General features: G+C 30.8%; 1 non-coding gene across 1 annotated transcript; it reads right to left on the minus strand.

Moving 5' to 3' along the window:
* Window positions 1–6,986: 6,986 nt before the first annotated feature.
* LOC133802741 (small nucleolar RNA R71) lies at window positions 6,987–7,093 on the minus strand. Its single transcript, XR_009877487.1, has one exon. It is a non-coding gene; the product is annotated as a small nucleolar RNA R71 (small nucleolar RNA).
* Between the last annotated feature and the right edge of the window lie 602 nt (window positions 7,094–7,695).

Raw genomic sequence — 7,695 nt, forward strand, 5'->3', positions numbered from 1 at the left:
TGACCAAGAATTAACATTTGTGGCAGTTGGACACTGCCACAAATGAGGGCCCAATTGCGTCATAAACGTACACTGACGTTGTATAATGAGACCATTTGTGTCAGTGGGGCACTGACGCAAACGGGCCGTTAACGGCGTCAGTGCCCCACTGACGCAAACGTCCGTTACCGTCAATGGGCCACTGATGCAACTGGATCTCCTATATTAAAACCCTCATCATCCCAGCCGAGCCCCATTTCACTCAAACCATAATTTAAGACTGCGTTTTCCTCCCAAACCAGCGCCTCTCAAACGAGGTTCTCCACATTTAGGTACGTTTTCAGCCATTTTTTTTTTCAATTTTAATGTTAAAATAATGATTTATATATGTTTATGAAACTTATATATAGTTTTTTTGGATTTTTTTTGTATAGATTTTGTTTTTTGAAGATATAATTTGAAAACCCATAATCTTTATTGGATTTTTGGGGTTTTCTACATCAAGAACCCACATTGCACAATTACCAAAAGTAAGTGTAATTTTATTAATTTTTATGATTTAAATATAATTTTTGTGAATTTTTTTTTTTTTTTTTATAAATTGTCTATATTTCGGATTTTTAATTTTTAGATAATTTTATTAATTTTTTTTAAATTTAATTAAATTTCGAATTTACTATGTAAATGAGTATATATATAGATTAATGTATATATTTTGTATAAGTTTCATTTTATTAAATGTTTAGTTTGATTATTATTAGTAAATTTTTGTTTATATTTTGTTAACTTTTTAAAATTATTTTTAAATTTTGGATTTAATTGGTTAAATAGGTATATATTAAAATTGTTTGTTTTTTTAAGTTATATTTTATTATTGATTTAGTTAGGATATTTATAGTCGATTTTTATTTATGTGAGTTGTTAACTTTTTTTAAAAAAAATTATTTCGGGTTTAAGTAAACAAATGAGTACATATAACAAATTATTTGTTTTCTTTAAGCATTTTATTGTTTATTTAGTTACAATATAGCTTTATGATATTTTTCTTTATATTTTGTTAACTTTTTTATTATTTTTTTGTATATTGTTATATTTGAGTAGGTATTTTGTTGACAACTTTGTTGGTGAGATCAAGCTTTGGAGGATTTTATATTAGAGGTAATATTCTAAACCTTAATGTATAATTAATATATTGAACTTAGTAGGATGTACGAATTATAAAATAGTGGAGATAGGATCTGAGACTGTGTGCTGCGGTGATATAAGGCTGTAATTGTGCATGTTTGATTGATTACTTGATTTGTTGTATTTATGTGATGAATATAAGTTTATTTAAAATTTGGGAAATATGATAGAAATAGGGGAAATGATGTCCAATTTTTTTTTTAAGATTTAGTAATTTGGGAATTATACATGTTTGATTGATTAATTGGTTTGTTGTGTTTATGTGATGAAATATGTTTATTTAAATTTTGGGAAATATGATAGAAATATGGGAAATGCTGGTCAATTTTTTTTAGGATTTAGTAATTTGAGAATTATGCATGTTTGATTTATTAGTTGAATATTTTTGTGTATACCATGTGCTGTATAAATGCACATTTTAAATTTGGGAAATGTGATAGAAATAGGGGAAATGCTGCCCAATTTTTTTTTGGACATATTGTTTCCTTTATTTACTTTTCAATTAAGTAATCTACGAACTTAATTGTTAATGTTTTTTGCTTTGTTTGTTTGTTTTTTTTTTGTTGTGTGAAGTTTGACAATAGATAGAGATTGGATGTCAGCGGATAGGTTATCTATGAAATATAGGAATGGAGTTGAGTTTTTCTTGGAATTTTGTGCAAGAAATACTCAATCTCCTAATAGTATTCCTTGTCCATGTGTTAAGTGTGGTAACGTTGTGAGGATGCCAAATTTTAAAATAAAAGACCACTTATTTAGGAATGGAATAGACAAAAGTTATAAAGTATGGTTTTTGCACGGTGAAAGAATGAAAGAAACTGATGAGGGACCATCTAAGAATAATAAGTATTTTGATGTTGATTACAAAGTTGATGATGTTGCAGAGATGATTGATGATGCACAATATGAATCACATGTGGATCCAATTAAATTTCAGTCAATATTAGAAGATGCTGAGAAACCCATTTTCCCTAATTGTATAAGGTTCACTAAATTATCAGCACTGCTTAGGTTGTATAACTTAAAAGCCAAACATGGGTGGAGTGATAAGGGAATGACAGAGTTGTTAACATTTTTAGGAGAATTATTACCCGAAGGTAATGAAATGCCGTCTTCATTTTATGAAGCGAAGAAGACATTGCGTTCGTTAGGCATGCAATATGAAAAAACTCAACTGTGGCAGTGCCCCACTGACGCAAATGACACTCTGGTTTGCAACATGGGCAATTACGTCACATAGTACACTGACGCAAAAACTCAACTGTGGCAGTGCTAAACTGACACAAATGGCCTTTTTTGTTGTAGTGAACTCAAAATAGAGACTAAAATACAAGCCAAATCATAAACTCCTAACCAACTCAGCAATTGATCTATTCTTAGCCAAACACTGTTGACTCAAACAACCAAAAAATCTAGCTTTCAAACTCAAACTTATCATTTTAACTAAACTTATCATTGCACCAGATGCCATAAAAGGCCACCCTCCAATCAAATAAGAAGTGTTTTTTTAGGTTCCCCATATAAACATATACATATATTAGTCTATTTATCCAGAACAATCCAGCTGGAATGAAGAACTGACTTTCTCCCTCAAAGAACCTAATGGAGTTTTGAATTTGGTAAGTTCCCAAGATTTTGAATTTGTAGCTATCCAAATCTGCCACATAGTTTCAATTTCAAGATATAATTTAGTTTGGCACTCATCTCTGCTATGTTAAATCCTGAAATTGTATTTTGTTTAGCCATTCTGAAGTTGCATATTGTTCAAGTCTTTACATAACTATGTTTTAGATGGACGACAATTGTGTACAAACTTATTTTTCTTGCGTTCATTAGTCTGAACTTGAAGTATTACAACTTTCTAATTGATAGCACAGCTCCAAAACCTTTATTTATTGTCCCTATATTCTTTTCTCACTGAATATGGGAGCTTCAGCTCTAACTTGTGAGTTTATGTAGCAAATGTTTCACCTTTTCCTTCCTCAAGCCAATTATTGGCTTTTGGCCTTTATCAATAGTTTCAGTTTGCATCTATTTTTTTAATCTTCTTCTCATGTATTCCTTTGAAGACATAATTAAGACTAGTATGTTATATGAACAAAGCGCTTTCTCCCCTTAGGAAGTGTTTGATAAAGACCTCTTGAAGACAGATGACAAAATGGGACATGCACAACTCAACCTTCAACCACTTGTCTCTGCTGCTAGATTCAGGCAGATTCTATAGAACTTCAATGGCAAGACGGTGTTAAGGAAGGTTGTCCCAGATAGTGACCACTGTTTGGTCAGAGAAAGCTCCATCACTTATTTCAATGGTAATGTTGAGAAAGCTCCATATTTCTTCTCTAGTTGTGAATGTTTCTTGCTTTCTCATTTGGAAAGCAGTTTTGTTCCATAATTAGAAGTTTCTACCAGTGCAATTTATTGGCTTGATTGCTTCTAGGGTACTAGGATTTTCTGAGGTCCATTTTTAAAAAAAAAAAATATGGATGTGGGTTATTGATAACTCTACAAAATAGAGTTATTTTACCACTTTTTATGTGCTAATTGTTGCTTAATTCTTGAGTTTTAATTGATTTATTAAGTTTTTAAGTAATTTTGAATTTATTAGTCTTATTTTGATTTTATATATTTTTGTGTGTTTTTATAGTTATTTTGTTGTAGTTTAATTATTTAAATTATTGTGTTTAGTTAAAAGTAAGAAAGTGTGTGTTTTATTGAAACTAAATGTTAATATAAATTAAGTTATAATTAATATTTTCAAAAAATTAATTTGATTTATTTTATAGTTGAAAATATTTTATTATGATTTATTTTATGTTTATTTTGTAGGGAATTTATTGTATTTTTGGGCTTTGAAAATAAAAATTATAAAGCTTTAAAAGTAAAGAAAGTTGGTATTTTTGAAATACCAAAAGCAGGCCCAAGGCCCAATGCCATGAAGCCCAGCACCAAGCTCTTCCAAGCTGCCTTTCCCAGCATCAACCTAAACACCAATTCATTCCCAGCATCAACCTGAAGCAATCAAATAGCCTCCATTTGCCACCTGTCCACGCCAGCACTTGAGTCTTCTCCTCAGCCTTCACATGCGCAGTGCACAAAGCACTTCCCTGCCACAAATCAACCAAAGTCAGCATAGCCCAAACGTGGGCCTTCCACTCCCAGCCGTACGCCTGGGCTCTCTTATGCCTCAACTTAGCATTGCTCCCTCAGGCCCAATAGCAGTCCAAAGCCTCCCAGCCGCCTCTCTGCCGTACAGCCTCTTGAGCCCATAAAATTGCATTTTGTCCTCTATGACAAAATTGCCATCTTTTTACTCATTTTCTACACACTTTTTACCCCAAAATCATCATCACTCCTACAATTTACCCCTATTTACCATATTATTATTAATTTAATCAATTTACTTAATTTAAATTGATTATTTTAATAATCTCATTTTGGCTATAAATAAGGGTTTTGAAGACCATTTTGGGGTGCTTAATGTTTTGGTTACCATCTTTTTCTCCCATTTTCTCTCTACCATTCTCTCTTCCATTTGGATTTTTCAAGAGCATTTTGCAAGTATGTATGTCATTTATTTTGTAATTTCTACTCTAGTTATGTGCTTCTAATCTTTTTCATAAGATTATCAAGATCATGATGAAGCAACTTGTAACTAGGTAATATTTATGTTGTATGTTGATTTCCCTTGTAATGCAACAAAGTCTATGGATTTTTCTTCTTCATATATTTCTTTCATCTTAAATATCTTGTATTTTAGATTGTTAGAACATATTTACACTTTGTTCTTCATTAGTGCATAAACATAATATTCTTTGTGTAAGATGTGTCATTAAATTGTACACATCCATGCTTAGAACAAAAATATTATGTTTTGCCTTATAAATAATGTTCATTGATTTATTTGTTATTTCATTAGATTGATTTACACTAAATGCTTTGAAATTATAATTTTGAAAAGTGAAGAAAAATCCTATCTTTTTATAAGAAATTTGTGCTTAAAATTATAAATCTTTTTTGGAAAATGATAGTTTAAATTATTTTAACTATCACTAAAACTTGGGAATCAATATACTAATAAATATTATTAAACTTACATTTTGTGGATTCTAGTATCTTAATAATCTTTTCTTTTAACACTTATTGTCAAATCATTATTGGTTTATTTTCATTATCTTAAATAGCTTTATTTTTCAATCTTTTATTTTATGTTCATAATATTAAAACTCATCAATCTTTGAGCTAGGTTAGAATTTATTATTTTTGATTTAAAATAGTTTCATTTTCGATTTTAGACAACTCCCTTGGGTTCGACATCCTTGCTTACACGATCACTATTCTATATGGACGATTCGTGCGCTTGCGATATATAAATTTTTAAACATACCCGTTTTGGGTCCATCAAGTTTTTGGCGCCGTTGCCGGGGAGTTGCAAGAGAAAAGAAACGAAAATTATCTCAAGGTTAGTAAATTCTTCTACTAGTTATTTTAATTTTTGCACTAAAAAAAAAATTAAACTAAAAAAATATATATCTATAAAATCTAAAAAAAAAAAAGATAAAAAGAAAATTTGGGACGGTTCAACCACCCATAAAAAAATATATATATACTTATATATTTATATTTATTGTTTTTTTTTAGTGACAGCACTTGTGCCTCCTAGTTTTTTTTATAATCTTGTTGTAATTTTATTTATTTTATTTCTTTGTTAGTTGACGGCACTTGTGCCTCCTAACCTTTGTTGTAATTTTCTTTATTTATATTGTTGTAATTTTTATTTTATTTAATTTCCGCAAATTACTAGTTGATGGCAATTTTGCCTCCTAGCTAGTTGATGGCAATTTTTGCCTCCTAGTCCTCTATCTTATGTTTGAGTTGATGGCACTTGTGCCTCCTAGTTTTTACCTTAATTTTGTCATGGTTGATGGCATGCTATGCCTCCCCACTCTTGCTTAAATTTTAGTCTTTTTTTAATTTTTGCCTTATTTTTCTTTGTCTTCTATAATATTTTAGTATAATATTGTGAAAAATACTTGAAAAAAAAAGAGAAACCTAAATCTTGTCCTTTCACCATAAGCAATTTTTGCTTAAAGGAAATTTGAACAAAATTCCCAATCCGCCTCTACTAATTAACCTCGGGGAGTTGTTAGTAGTGCGCGAGTAAGTGGAATCAAATAAGCCTGGGGACAAGTAAACCATAAGAATTATATTGTTGTGAAATCTCTAAAAATTCTAAGTATGCTCTGTGGTTGCGGTTTTAACTGATCTTCCACATCAGAAAATTGTTTGTTTGAGATTATCCTTGTTGCCTTGTTTGTGAAATTTGTATGCATCATTGGGAACGTAACTCTAAAAAACGATTAGTAAAAAGACGTTTATCTTTATTTGAAATTGAAAGTGTTAGTAAAAATCTAAGCATCATGGAACCTATTGCTAATATTGTTGATGAAAATGTTGTGCCTGAAAAAACTTTGCTTGAATATTTTGCACCTATTTCATCTAATGCTCCTTCATGCATTGTTTTACCTACAACTTCTGCTACTCATTTTGAGCTTAAACCAGCAATCATTCAATTGTTGCCATCTTTTTATGGGTTAGATAGAGAGGATCCTTACATGCATGTCAAAGATCTCTTAGAAATTTGCTCAACATTTAAATTTCAAAATTTTTCTGATGAGTCGGTCAAACTAAGATTGTTTCCTTTTTCATTAAAAGACAAATCAAAAGCTTGGTTAAATTCCCTTCCCACGGGATCTATAACTACATGGGATCAACTTTATAATAAATTCTTACTGAAATTTTTTCCTATGTCTAAAACTGATAATCTAAGGAGAGAAATCTCGGAGTTTTTTCAAAAAGATAATGAAGAGTTTTATGAATGTTGGGAAAGATTTAAAGATTTATTATTAAAATGTCCTCATCATGGTTTTGAAAAATGGAGACTTGTAAAATATTTTTATGATGGTTTGACTCCCTCTAATCGTCAAATGATTCAATCTATGCATACTGGAAATTTTTTAAAATTTCAAGGACAAGAGGCGTGGGACGCCCTTGAAGATTTATCTGTCAATTCACAACAATGGAATTATTTTGATCCTAGGTCTAGGTCAACTAATTCACCAAAAAGAGGAGGAAGGTATGAAGTAAAAGAAGAATTAGACTTAAGAACATCCTTAGACAAATTAGCAAGAAAAGTAGAAGCTTTAGCCATAAGCCAAACTATAAACTCTCCAATACAACCAAGAAAAGATGTTTGTTCTATATGTTCTAGTCCTTGCCATAATGCCCAATCATGTCCTTCCTACCAAGAAGCCTTTTCTGAGGAGGCCAATGCTCTTCATTCTTATGGGAAACCAAATGATAGCCCATTTTCGTCCACCTACAATCCAAATTGGAGAAATCATCCGAACTTTTCATGGAGACAAAACCAACCCCAAATGAATTAAGGGTACCAATACAACACACAAAACCAAGCTCATGCCCCACAAAATCAATCATATCCGCAACAAAGAAAACCTTCCTTAGAAGATA

The sequence above is a fragment of the Humulus lupulus genome, chromosome 9, assembly GCF_963169125.1.
Source record: "Humulus lupulus chromosome 9, drHumLupu1.1, whole genome shotgun sequence".
Classification (NCBI taxonomy): domain Eukaryota; kingdom Viridiplantae; phylum Streptophyta; class Magnoliopsida; order Rosales; family Cannabaceae; genus Humulus; species Humulus lupulus.